At 42.3% G+C, this 14,378-nt stretch overlaps 2 long non-coding RNA genes across 2 annotated transcripts; one reads left to right on the top strand and one right to left on the bottom strand.

The window, feature by feature from the left end:
* Positions 1 to 463: 463 nt before the first annotated feature.
* Positions 464 to 1,531, top strand: LOC105356128. The gene is made up of 3 exons (XR_910371.2): positions 464 to 500; positions 581 to 660; positions 1,011 to 1,531. It is a non-coding gene; the product is annotated as an uncharacterized LOC105356128 (long non-coding RNA).
* A 5,227-nt stretch (positions 1,532 to 6,758) lies between these two features.
* LOC110016943 lies at positions 6,759 to 8,439 on the bottom strand. The gene is made up of 3 exons (XR_002292262.2): positions 8,354 to 8,439; positions 7,487 to 7,763; positions 6,759 to 7,401 (listed from the first exon to the last, which is right to left on the bottom strand). It is a non-coding gene; the product is annotated as an uncharacterized LOC110016943 (long non-coding RNA).
* Positions 8,440 to 14,378: the final 5,939 nt, after the last annotated feature.

Genomic DNA, 14,378 nt, shown 5'->3' with positions numbered 1-14,378 from the left:
AACGCGGTAAAATAATGGGAGCGTGAATTCAGCGCGGCAGGAAACATCGTCACCCCGTTAAGATCCTCACTGATAGCTGACACGGTTAACATGTTGGTGTTCCGGTCACGCAACACGAAGACGGACAAATAAAAGCAGCAGCACGATTCACTAAAGCAGCCAAACAGACAAACACGTGTTCACTTTTTTTAGCACTTTAAAAAAAGTTGTTCATGTTTAGCCTTTGTTGAACCTTTTCTACGACGACTTTTCTCTTTCTGACCGTGGTCGGAAAACATTGACGGATCTTCCTTTGGGGTTATAAGCTACATGCGTTCTTGAGTTTGCCACTCGGCCGCTGGGGGGTTTTGTGTTGGGCAGGTGCCTGTATTCTAGAACATTGGCCAGAACAGCAATGTTACTGTAACCTAACAGACTTCTTCTTTCTTTCAGATTATTGTCCATCACATACACAAGAACCTCAGAGAGCAGCTCCGGTGGAAGGTCTGGGCAGATGACAAGTATGTTTCTTTCTCACTACTGTTTTAGGAAACTTGACAAGAACTCCAGTCAGTTATAAAATACTGTCTTTTTTTTTTAGCTTCAGAACACCGCACAATGAGGAGATGAAGGCAGCAGTGAAAGATGTGGAACCAAATTGGAGTTTCCACCAAGTTAGAAGTAAGCACCAACATAAAATTGGAGTTTCACAACTCGCCATAAGTTAGAGATAATGTGAGAGACTCAATGTCAAGTATTCAGTGTTACTTTCTTTTCAGAGATTTTTTGAATAACATTGCAATTGTATTAGTGTGATAGACAGCTCATTTAGTGTTTCCATGTCTTAAGACCAAACACTAAGTTACAATAACGATATAGCATTGACAATGGATAATTAAGATAAGCCACTGTGACAGTCTGCATGGCACATTTTCAATATTCCACTTTGGAAACATGTTGCAATGCAATATGTTGAGCTCATCTTCTGTACATTTCATATTTCCTGTACATTTCATATTTCCATCGACTAGGAGCTGGTTATCGAGCTATTGACAGTCTCAAGTGCAAAGAGAGAGAATGGAGATGGAAGCAAGAAGGGGGTCAAAAGGAGGACCAGTCAGCATGATCAGGTGAGTTGTCCTATTTGTGACCTTGTTTCATTTACTCAGGTCATGCATGGTCCAATTGAACTGTGTATGTATGTGTGCGTATGTTGTTTCCTCTAATTGATCTGCCATATATAAAAGGAGCCAACGCAAACTATGTCAGCGACGAGGAAAGTGACGATGACAAACCATCTTATTATCAAGCCTCGCCAAAGTGGCGGTCCACTAGGCTAACCAGGGTGATGCTGAAATGCCAAAAAGCCTGGAATGAAAACTGGAGGAGTGGAATTGAGCCAAAATTACGCATTAGACACTCAGCTGGCTTTACTGAAAGAAACCCACCACCAGTCAAGAGCTGCTATCTGGCAGAAGAGAAAAAAAGGATGCATGTTTGTCTGTGGTTTTTGACTTATTTATTTATTTTGTAATAAAATATTTTTGAGTAATACCGGTTTTCTGTCACCTTTTATTTCTTATATATTTTTGAGATGACTGGTATCTTGAAATATCCTGACTTACATCACTAGTGTTTGTTCTACAGATATGCCTGATGGCCATATGTTCCAAATCTTAACTTCAGATATGACTGATATACGGACATCAGATATCAACAGATTTGACATGGATAGAATCTGGAAATATCCTGACCTTGGATATCACTAGTGACGCATCTCATATCTGGAGAGAATCTCATCTCCAGATTCTATCAGAATAAAAGTATCCCATACTCGGAGTTGATATGCTCCGGACATGAACTTAGAAACAGTCATGTCCGGAGAGTATCCACGTAGATATCACCAGATATGGGGTATTTCTGAGGATATCCAGACAAATATATCTCCTGATTCTGGGGGCTTTTGTGCAGTGTATCCTGACTTAGATCACTAGTGTTTGTTCTTCAGATATGCCTGCTGGCCATATGTTCCAAATCCTAACTTCAGATATGACTAGTATACAAACATCAGATATCAACAGATATGACATGGATAGAATCTGGAAATATCCTGAACTCAGATATCACTGGTGTTGGTTCTTCAGATATGCCTGATGGCCATATGTTCCAAATCTTAACTTCAGATATGAGTGGTATACGGACATCAGATATCAACAGATTTGACATGGATAGAATCTGGAAATATCCTGACCTTGGATATCACTAGTGACGCATCTCATATCTGAAGAGAATCTCATCTCCAGATTCTATCAGAATAAAAGTATCCCATACTCGGAGTTGATATGCTCCGGACATGAACTTAGAAACAGTCATGTCCGGAGAGTATCCACGTAGATATCACCAGATATGGGGTATTTCTGAGGATATCCAGACAAATATATCTCCTGATTCTGGGGGCTTTTGCGCAGTGTCATGTAGGGGATGTGAGCGATTCCTCATGATGGCCCTGAACCTGGTCAGAGTTTTCTGCTCCACCACCTCCTCTACAAGAGCCAGCTTCAGTCCCACTGTAGACCTCGCCCTCTCACTCATCTTGTTGAGCCACCAGATGTCCTTCTTCACATGCAGCAGCATAGAGGTGAACACTCTCCACCACTGATTGATAAAACATGTACAGCAGTTTTGTACAGATGTCACATGAGTACAGCTTTCAGAGAAAGTTCAGCCTGGGCTGGCTCATCTTGTAAAGCTGGTCCATGTTGGTAGTCCAGTCCAGCTTGTGGTCCAACATAACCCCCAGGTACTTGTAGGTCTCGACCATCTCCACGCTTTTTCCCTCTATGTGCACGGGCTGAGGTGTTTGGGCTTTTCACCTGAAATCCAGAAACATCTCCTTAGTCTTCTGGATGTTCAGCTGCAGCTGGTTCTCTATGCACCAAACGACAAAGTCGTCCACCAGCCGCCTGTACTCCCTCTCCTTTTCCCCTTTTATGTAGGCCACAATTGACTTTTGTTTAGGAAACAGGTTTATAGCATTTTTCCTAGCGTTAGTTGTGAGTGCAAGTTTGGTTGTCCAGCAGCCATCTTAATTGTTTTGAGAAAGATGGAAGTGTAGGAGGTGTTGAATGATTTCTGGGATTGTGTTCCACGTTTGAGAGACCCAAAAGGAGAAAACTGTCTGTCCAAAGCTGCTGTTCTAGAAGGAATTCTGCAGTCACCTCTTGAACTTCCTCTGGTGGTTCTGTTTTGTCTTTTTTTGATGAATTCCTGTTGTGGGGGAGGAGCCAGACCGTGAAGGATTTCATAGACCAGAATGCAATCTGCATGTTGAATCACATTGTCGCAGCTCAGTAGATTGTGTTTCTGAAGAATTTCACAATGATGGTGGCTTTTACGCTTTCTGTCCAAAGTTTTTAAATAGTTTGTAGAGGTTCTGCATGCTAATGTCCAACTGGTCATACAGTCACTCATTTGTGAAATAATCATTGCATTATAGAACAGGTTAGCAGCTTCCAGAGTTAAATTGTTTCTTATGTGTCTAAAATTAGATAAATGGAATTTAATTGAGATAACAACCTTTTTGATGTGTAGTTTGAAGGTTACCACAGGGCGCACTGGATTATAGGGCGCAGTGTCAGTTAAAGGTGCTTTTTCTGTATTTAACACGTACAAAAGGCGGAACGGGTTTTAAGGTGCGGGCACGTTAAAACCTACCGGTAAAACATGCATGCTAGTGTGTGTTTTAAAAAGGCTGCAAGAGCTAAACTGAGTTGGTTGTGATTTATTTTTTTATTTATTCAGTCATCAATTCAATCAATTAGCATCCAAAAATCCCTAAAGTCCTCATCTTCTGTATCTGACATGAACAACTGGGCTAAATTTTTGTCAAGCTCCTCATGAATGATGCTACCTTTTGCGAAAGCTCGTCGAACAGTGCAGTGCAAGCAGACACGTTAGCCTAAGCATCTACAATCCATTCACAAACTGTGGCGTAACTCGCCCGACACTGCCTCCACTCTTAGTAAAATTGTGTTCGTCATCCGTTATCCACTGCTCCCACGCCGTTCAAAATCTTCCTTTGAATGCCCTGTTCCCACCAATGTTCAGCAGTTGGAATTCCTACGTAAGGCCTCCCAAAATGACAGTGACCAGATTTAAATTTTACACATGAGCAGGGCTGACAGGATAAGGCCCAGGGAATGACGACTGGAACACTGGCTTAGTGGAAGTTGTAAGTTGTCATTGAGGCTTGCAGTTTGAAAAAAAACGTTCAAAAGTAGTCGATGGACACAGTGAATTCTCAGTTTTCAAATTCCGAAATCTGTCGTAGCAGAAGTGGCTGGAAAAAGAGAAAGTTACCGGTGAGTAGCGGCAACAGTATTGTCAGCGTCCATCCACCTGTATAAAACATTAAAGGAAACATTATGTTGCAAACTTGAATAGTCACATTAATATTTTAAACATACTGAAAAAAATGAAGGCAAATTTAATTGCAGTATGAGTGCTATCTAGAACAAACTAACCTAAATCAATCTTAAGGACAAAAACGATACCCAACTATGTTGTTTTTAGGAATAAAGATGTAATACCTATAAAATTACAAATGTATCTAATATTTTTAAAACCTTTTAAGGTGTGTCAATTTGCACAGTGATGAAATGGCACTGGAAATCAATATTTCCCACCTTGAGACTTATACTCCAAACAAACCACCTGTAACTGTTGCCAGCTTTGGAAACAAAACCTTGAGGGCTTCATGTAGCTGTAAACAAATATTATATCAATTACTAACTTAAATAAGGAAAAAAAAATAAAAAACAGCTTTTATATACAGTACTTGAAATAACTTTGCTTTAGTGTTTCTCAGGTGTCTCCGTGAGTTACCAAATAGACATTCACTGTTTAACTATAAAAATTCAAAATAAACACTCAAACATGACTATTTGTATCTTATTACCTCGTCATGTGTCGTGCTTTCATCTAAGTGAGCAGTCCTACGACCCAACCCTGCCTGCAGGTAGACTATCTGCTCTTCTTCATTTGGACTTTTCTCACATTGGCAGCAGATGAATATGGAAGTTTTTCTGTGCCATCAGATTCTGAATTTTTTTAACCCTTGAATTTTTATTCTGAATTTTTTTTACCTTTGAATTTTTATTCTGAATTTTTTTTACCTTTGAATTTTCATTCTGAATTTTTATAACCCTTGAATTTTCATTCTAAATATTTTTTAACCCTAACATTTTGATCTCCCAAAAATTCAATGTAAAAAATTTCGACGGGGAAGACGCTGCTTCTTTTGTGCCACTAGCACAACTAGTCGATCGAAGAACACATCGATATCCAGCCAATCAAGTCATGGGAACGACATGACGTCAGCGATCGGTACGTTTTACAGAAGTCCAAAAGATGGCAGCAAACTCGGCAGGCGGTTCATCGGTGAGTCATTAATCATTTATATCTCTCTATTATCGTCTTATTGACGTCGGCTAATAGAGCACAAAAACGTGCATCTTTTGTTGATATTTTATTTTTTCAATATTTGTGTTCTGGCCATTTTCCCTGCCGCGAATCACGGTGAAAAAGAATTGTGCAGTTATTAATCCCGCGCTTAGTGACTGCTGCTGCACCTGGTCGTGAGTCAGACAGAATCAGACCGCTAACTCTGGTAATGCGTATGTAAAAGAAACAATACGTGTATCACTTGTTCATTTGTTTTTCAACTTAAAATACAAACAAAGCAATGTTACATGAACCGCTCATCTGTTTTTCAAATTAAAATAATAAATGACAAAAAAATTGTTTATGTTTTTTAAGTTTCCCGCCTTGTGTTAGCTTTTCTGCTTAAGTGAAAGACCATGTATATAGCCAGATAGCGACTACCATTTCCTTATATTTTCACCGTCAGTAAATAAAAATGATGATCAGCTGCAGTATTTACTTTAAAACTTGTTCACATTTCATATTGACATTTGATAGAACAGAAAGAAAGTCTGGGTTTTAAATGTGTGTATCATTTTTTAAACATTTCTGTTTGTTTGTAGGACATTGGACGTGTCACAAGGCAAATTAAACAGCTGAGAGGAGGGCTTAAAGAGACTCCAGTGTGGACAGTGCTTACCAAGCGACCTGAAACTGCAGCCTTGATTTTTCCAAGTGAAGGAACAGGCGACATTTGTCCTGAGGTACATATTTGCCAGTGACCTCAGTTAGGATTTGTACTTCTACCATTTTCTTAAAAAATGCACCTTGTTGAGAATTTTCATGCTTTATACAAAATAAATGTGGTATTGGCATTCTCAAATTTGGCGTATTAACAGGTGTCTCTGGTCCTTAACCCCTGCGGATGGGGGGGGGGGTACTATATATGGAAGTTAAAATTGTTCCAACGTGTTTTATCCTATTACAGATATTTCTTCAACGCATCAGTTGGCCAAAGGAGGAGGAAGATGAAGATGATGATTGGTCTGCTGAAACCAAAAGCCGCATTAAGGGGTATCTTCAGGAGTTCATTAAAAATGGTAAGTTTCTTTCATATATGGGAGTGGTACAAAAGTTTTATTTGGCTGCTATTGAATTGAATTTATAAAAAAATATCAATTCCAGAAAGAAAACCTTAATATTCATGAATGAAAACATTAACATGATTATGTTACTCTTATTAGTCCAGTAAGTGTAATTACATCTGTTAAATACATATTTTTCCAAATTAGCCTTAAAGCTACACTGACACACAGTTTAAGAATTGTAAAGTTAAATTATTTTTGACAAATAAATTGAATCATAATCTGATTTTGCTTCATTAATGCTTACAGGAATGGCAGGTGAATTGATGAATTTAGCCAAATTTTGGACTGGATGGGAGATTTTACCGAAGAGCCTGTCTGTGGAGATCGTCAGAAGCAGCTATCCCACAGCCTCCACCTGCTACGAGACCTTAAAAATTCCAGGTCATTACAGAGACTACAGATCTTTCAGATGCGATCTCCTTGCCTGTATTCAGACTTGTCATACAGGATTTGGGCTCCTGTGAATTCTTGGGTTTGTTTTATGTTCATAAAAAAGGTTTTGTTAGACCAGGAAGTTTGTTGTGGCCTTGAATGTCACGTGTTTTACTGTTTTTGTTAAAAAAAAAACACATTGAGATTTTGCTCTCAAATAAACCACTGATGAAACTGATCCCACTGGCCTCTTAACAGATTTTTTTCCCCCTTTATTGTGGAAAAAAATGTTCACAAAACTCAACAGCTGCTAAACATCAGAGCCAAAGGAGTCTGATTCAGCTCTTGGGTCAACTGCACTTCTTAAAGCTGCCATTTGTGCATCTATCGGTGGGCAGTTGATGTTTGGTACAACGACGTCTGAATGGTCCTGATGAGGAAGTCCACTCTCCTCCCACTCAATATGTGGAATCTCCATGCCCTGAGGTATGCAAGCCAGAGAAATAAATAAATGGTAAAGAGCAAACAAACCAACATCACAAAGTTATCTATATATTTGTATATACCTCCATGTTCTCTGGTTCAGGAATGGGATGACGTGCATGACCCAGTGCCCACAGCTGGTTAGGAGTCATGTTACTTTCTGTTCTTAAAGGATGATTATCCCAACCACTGCAGAAAGTGTCCAGGTCATCCTGTATACATGGTAAAAATACATAGTGGCAGCAGAAGAGGTGTTGAACACTCGCAATGCTGAGGAATCCCTCTTCTTCAAGGTGGTGGAGAACATTGTAGTAAGTGCTGGTCTCAGCAACCCACAGATCTCTCCAGAGCCGCTCAATCCTAGGTCATTACAAAAACAGTGATTCAGTAAATGGAGTATTCCATTATAAATCTTTTGTAGGAAATTGCAAAAATTGTGTTTTAAATGAACACTTAAACATGCACTGTTCTGTAAATAGCTTTTTAAATTATACTACCTTTTTTGCATTTATGCTACATTTTCTTTGTTCTTGTTCTTTTTTTATATTATTCTAAGTCTTTTTTTTCTCCCTCTGCTGTCAGTTGCTATGGTGAAAAACAAATTTCCCACGTGTGGGATCAATAAAGTATTTCTGATTCTGATGTGATCCATAATATCACAGGAAAAGTTATATGAACAAAAACATAACATGCTAGTCCAAAATCACGACAGACCTAAACAATTAAAAAGTGGTTCGGGCCATCATTTTTACATATGAATTGACCATTGAAAGCTCCAGACCTTAAACCCATACAAGGTTTGTGTTAAATTTATAAATATTTCTTATAATGAAATGTGTGCTAAAATCCAACTTAAAGTAGCACATGCTTTGACAGTGCAGTTGTCCTATTACTACTTGTTGTACAAAAAAAATAAAACCTCACATATCAGGTTCTTAAAACAAACAAACCTTTGGTTGTGAACACTTTTTCCAGAAATGAAGCTGCTTCTTCCAGTGCCACGGACCGTAAACATGAGTTGTGCAACGTCTACGTTACCCTAATATAAAGAATTAAAAAAAGTATACAATATGTACTGGTGCTTAGAAAATATTGGTTAAATGTCAAATTGGAATTAAAAAATACGTCCTAACCTAAAAGGACATGTTAGAAAGACATGTTCTTGAGTGCAAATGAAGTCTAAGAAGTCCAGATCTAGGGGTACGCGCTGAAGAACATGTTCCAAACGGGTGCGAAGTCTTTAAAAAATATGTTGTAGAAGTTCCTAGAAGAGTGATAAAGAAAAAAAAAGACAGAATTAGAGTCTTTTTAAATCTGACAGACATTTGCAGATTTCCAGCTTCTATTGTCAATAACTCCTAAATATATAGACATGAAAATTTTTATTTTGCCTTCTTGCAACCACTGAAACAGAAGCCAGTGACTTATTGATTTGGGGTATGCCCCCGCCCTGCACCCGAAGGCATTACAGCAACAACAATCCATCCATCATTCGTTTTTCAAATTAAAATAAAAACAAAAATAAATTGTTTTTTTTATTTTTTCCATTTACATAATGCCGGTTATCATATCTGAGTTTTCTTTACTGTTGCAAAAAGGAGACTTCTGACCACAGTCTCTGTCCGCCGGCTCTGCATGAGTGAGCTGCTGGACGCAGGAGAACTGTGTCTCCAATCAGACGATCGGCTTTGGGACAGTGAGAAGTCACGTCCAGAAAAAATGCAGCCAAGATGCACATTGCGGCGTTGAATGTAAGTTCATCTGAAGCTAAAGGTTTTTGACATGTATTAGCCTAACCCTAAGTTATTCCGGGTAAATTCGCCAAAGAATAAAGCACTGGCCACATGTATGGACTTAGAAAATTATGAGCGAACATGTACTCAATATAAATCACAACAAAAATAAAAGCACATTAGAAAATCATCTCGCTCTATAGTAGGAAACCGCTTCTCTGCTCCGGTCTAAGGAATAACGGTGAACCCGGAAGCTGAAAGTTGACAAATAGTTCGCGGCGGGAAAAATTGAAAAAATAAAATATCAACAAAAGATGCACGTTTTTGTGCTCTATTAGCCGACGTCAATAAGACGATAATAGAGAGATATAAATGATTAATGACTCACCGATGAACCGCCTGCCGAGTTTGCTGCCATCTTTTGGACTTCTGTAAAACGTACCGATCGCTGACGTCATGTCGTTCCCATGACTTGATTGGCTGGATATCGATGTGTTCTTCGATCGACTAGTTGTGCTAGTGGCACAAAAGAAGCAGCGTCTTCCCCGTCGAAATTTTTTACATTGAATTTTTGGGAGATCAAAATGTTGGGGTTAAAAAATATTTAGAATGAAAATTCTAAATATGGGGGGGGTTGGCGGGGGGCGCTGCTCGGGGGGGGGGGGGGGCAGCGGCGCTGGATGGGCTTCCCATCTACGCCTGGGGCTGGGATCAGCCCTTCCCTGGCTCTGGGGCGGGACGGGACAACCCTCTTGGGGCCCCCGGGCGCTCTGGGTGTCATCCGCTTTGGCTGCGGGGTCTGGGGGGGGTGGGGTGGGGGGTCTTGTCGGCCCTGTCCTGTGGGGGGGCATTCTGGGGGAGGGGGGGGGCCACTATTGGTACGGAGCAGGGGGGGTTGACGGGTCGGGGTCTCCGCTGAGGCCATCGGCGGTTTCCCCGGCCGGTTGGCTGCCTCGGTGCCGTCGAGGCCTGACCAGAGCTCTTTTAGGGCCGGCGTTTGGGGGTGGGGGCCTGGGCTTGCTCCGGGGGGGGGCCGGCGCTTTCTGGCTCCTCTCCCTCTGTGTGGGGTGGGTGGTGCTGGGCCTGGGGTGTCGGCGCCTCCGGGGGTGGTGCCCCTGGGCTGGGTGGGCCTGGCCCCCTTGCTGGGGGGGGGGGGGGGACAGCTGTTTGACCACCGGGGGACAGTCTACCAGCTGTCCCCAACTTACCCCCTTCCTCATATAACCTCATAATAGGGTGAGGGGGTGGGGGGCTTAGCCTGCGATGAGCCTTGGGGGGGGGGGTTTACTAGGCAGTGGCCCCCCCTCCTATGGTTGCCGTATGGAGTGGGCCCCCCCTCTTTCGGTTTTATTTGCACCTTAGACATGTAGGGCCCTTGGTAGGGGGGGTGCTTGGACATCACTGCCAGCAAGCAGCAGATGTCCTCCTAGCACCCTACCCGCCAATTTTAACCGCACCTTAGACATTTACGGCCCCTTGGTGGGGAGGGTGAGGGGACATCACTGTGAGTAATCAGGAGATGTCCCCTTAGTGCCCTACCCGCCAATTTTAACTGCACCCCCCCTGAGTACACACACCCCTCCCCCCTCAATATATACATCCCGGGCCGTGTCCCGGGCCGTGTCCCCGGGGTGCCGGCTTCCTGGGCCCGGCAGTGCTCTCTCCGCGCGGTGGGGGGGTTCACATTACATCTGAGCCAGGGGTGTTGGTGTCCCTGGGGGGTGGGTTCTGGTCCTTGCTCCTGAGCGCTGGGCCCCGCCAAATTTCCAACTGTGGCCGAGCCTGGTCGGGCCATATTTACAACACCCCTTGTGGGCCCTCTTTTTTCCCCGGGGTTCCCCCCTCCTGGGCGGGGGCGGCGGGCCCCTGCCTTGCTCCTCCCTGGACCAACCGTGGGCCGGGCGGATGGCTGCCTGGAGCGCGGAGCGGGTCTCCCTTGGGGGGTCCTGGCTCGTACCTGGGGTTGGGGCGGGGGGATGCCCAGAACTCCTGGGTGGTGGTGGGGTGCTCGTCTGGGGCTGTGGGCGTCCTTCTCCGGTGGGGCCCTGCGTTGGGTTCTCCCGGCGCGGCGGGGGGGCTGTTCTCCTGGTTGGGCTGGGGCGGCCCTCTCTTTCCCTCCGTGCCCCCCCTGCTCTCTGGCTCTGGGGGCCTTGCGGCGGTCCTGCTGGCCCTGGCCTGGGTGGCGGGCTTGATCGCCCGGGCGGCGGTTGTTCCCTGCCGGTTTCAGTGTGGCGTTGGGGGGATTCCGGCTGCCGCTGCTGCTGCGGTGGGGGTCTTGGGGTGGGGATGGCTGGGCGCTCTCCCTCCTTCTTTACACATTCCACCATCCATTCTAGAAGAACATGAGCACTCACCTGAGCACGGGTGTTGGCTCACCTTTGCACTGGCGGTTTGCGTGACTGAATGACTGAAATGTTTCACACTAGTTGGTTTTAAGGCATAGGTATGCGTGTAAGCACTATCTGTTTTGTGTACATGTCGACAGATGGACATTTTTGCAGCTAGCAGGTGTGTTTGACACTTGGGTGTGTGTGTGGACAGGCTCCGCCCTTTTTGTACTGCATTTAAACCTTACCATAATGATTAACAACCAGTAAACTTGTTGCTTTATGCTGCTTCATGGTCTTATCCCCCTTCCCCTCCTACTATCACCCTCCTTCCCCCCCTCTCTCTAACGTCCCTCTCTCTTCTTCCCTTCTTTCCTTTTCCGTCCGGTCCAACAACAAAGATTTTCTAACATGATTGAAATTAATAAAGTTTGGCCTCAATTACAAAAGGCGTTTATTCAGACATACCTTTGGTTTGTCTGAAGATTAATAACCCCTCTTGTTAAAGTAAAATATGTCCAACACAAGAGGCCCTCAGCTCTCATCTGTCTGCCCAGCTGTTGGACAGGACAAGTTAAAAAAACAAAGAAAAAGAAAAAAAAAAAGAATGAAAATTCAAAGGTAAAAAAAATTCAGAATGAAAATTCAAGGGTTAAAAAAATTCAGAATCTGATGGCACAGAAAAACTTCCATATATGAAAGACCACTTTTAACGGTTTCATTTTCTTTGCCAGGATGCAATTTGCTGCAGGCAAGCTTCGCTTGACCAGGCTTTAAAAAAAAATTCAGAAAGAAAATGCAAAGGTTAAGAAAAATAAGACTGGAAAGGGAGGGAAGGGGACAAAAAATCAGAATGAAATTCAAAGGACACAAAAATTCAGAATCTGATGGAACAGAAAAACTTCAATAACTAACCCACTAACTTTTACTAACCAAAGAGGATAAACTGCTCTAAACTGGCAAGTGGCGAGGGTTAATTTCCGACCCTTCAAAACAAGTCTATCGCGATAGAAGCAGTTTTCTATTGAGAAAAAGTTCTAAGGCGATAAATATCGTTATCGTTTTATCGTCCGGCCTTACTCTAAACCTCCAATCAGCTTCTTTCTTCTCTTCCTGGTTACGGCCATCCTGACAGAGAAGATCTGAAAGAAACTTGGAGAAACTGAAGCTGCAAATCAAGAAGAGAAGAGCCTAAGGCGACTTTTACAATTTTTACACATTAACAATTTTCAATTATCAATACAGGTTTTGTACAAGCATTGCAAAAATAATATACAATGTTTTTAATTTAAATAAAGACAAAACTGATAGACTGATAGAAATCTGTATGTTTAATCCTTTCAATTGTAAAAATCTTCCACTCTGTTTTCCTCATTTCCCCTCCTTTAATGTCTTCTGCCCCCCTCCCCCCATATAAAAACTTCGTGCAAACATGCTGCATGAAAGACAGATGCTGCTGCTTGGAGAATGTCAGCTTTTAGAAAACTCTCTTTATTAATATTGTTGTTGCTGATCCAGAAAAAACAGATATTCATGACTGGATTTTTGCTACGTGACAAGTTGATCCTGACATGTGATCTTCATCATGACGCGCACACGTGCATACAAGTGCGAACACGGGCATGCAGACGCGATCCTGCACACACTCGCGGACATCCAGCAAACACCTCACATAAGCTCACATAGGACGCACGCAACATGCAGCCCACACAGCCAGGAAACGCTCTCGCACACAAATGCACAGCGTTCCTTCATCGATCAGCGTGCATGCGCACACGGACTGGAACGCGCATTATTTAGCCTTACACTCTCCCGGTTGGAGCAGCTATGAACAGTCTTAACATTGTTAGCTGAAATGTGCGTGGACTTGGCTCTGGGCAAAAGAAGCTAAAAGTGTTATATCACCTGACTGGTCTTATAGCAGATATAGCTCTGGTGCAAGAGACCCACTTATCTAAATCAGCTAATCATCTTCTGTGCTGTGCAGACTCATTAACCTAATAGACTTTGCCACTATTGAAAACCAGGAAATTGAGTTTATGGCAAAATATGTTTAAAAAAAGATATTTGACCTGCTGTTAGTGAATTCAATAACATTTCAGATGTATTGGAAAGGTTATTTCACATTACAGTGATGATATAGTGATGACACCATTGTTAAGGAGAAAATTTAGAATTGTTGATGTCAAAAACGCTGCTGACCCCTTGTCTAGAGTCTAATGGTGCCAAAAAACAAGTTCTCATGAGGGATGTAATACATTTTCTATCATGTCTTTGTTACTGTTTGTAAAAAGTCAAATAGTTTATTTTAGAACGAAAAGCAAAAACACTATAGCCACGCATCCCTGATAACTAAACTAAATGATTCTGCCAACATAAATCATTTTCACTTATAGCATGGAACAATAGCTTCTCAAAAAGCCATTTTTGATTGCTCTTGGTCAGGGAAGGAAGGTCCCACGCATAGGCCAATTCCTGCACTTGCTCTTTCAGGATCGGAAAGCACAGTGCCCCCTTTAAGATTTAAATAAAAGAGAAACTTCATGTCACATTTTGTGCAGGACCTTAAAAAATATGTGTAGCGGGGAAAGTGGACATCAAAACATAGGATGCTTTTCAGAACCTGAGAACAAATTTTTCGGGGGGGGAAAAACAAAACTTACAAGTTGGATTTTGTCTTTGATGTCCAGGTCTGCGCAGTCCTCCAGTGTAACTGTTGCAGTTTCAGGGCTCCCACACTCTAAATAGAAAAAAGTTGATCCAACTTAATTGAGTCACTTCAATTGGTAACACGTAATTGAAGTATGTTTAATCAACGTAATTTTTTTTATATCTATCCAACTCAATTTTAAATGCTGATCTAACTTAATTTTTTAAATACAATTTAAATTGACACATTTTTCTAAAGTTTCAAC

Source organism: Oryzias latipes, chromosome 17 (assembly GCF_002234675.1).
Source record: "Oryzias latipes chromosome 17, ASM223467v1".
Classification (NCBI taxonomy): Eukaryota; Metazoa; Chordata; class Actinopteri; order Beloniformes; family Adrianichthyidae; genus Oryzias; species Oryzias latipes.
Note: the sequence above shows the minus strand (reverse complement) of the source record. Positions and strands in the feature narration are given on the sequence as shown.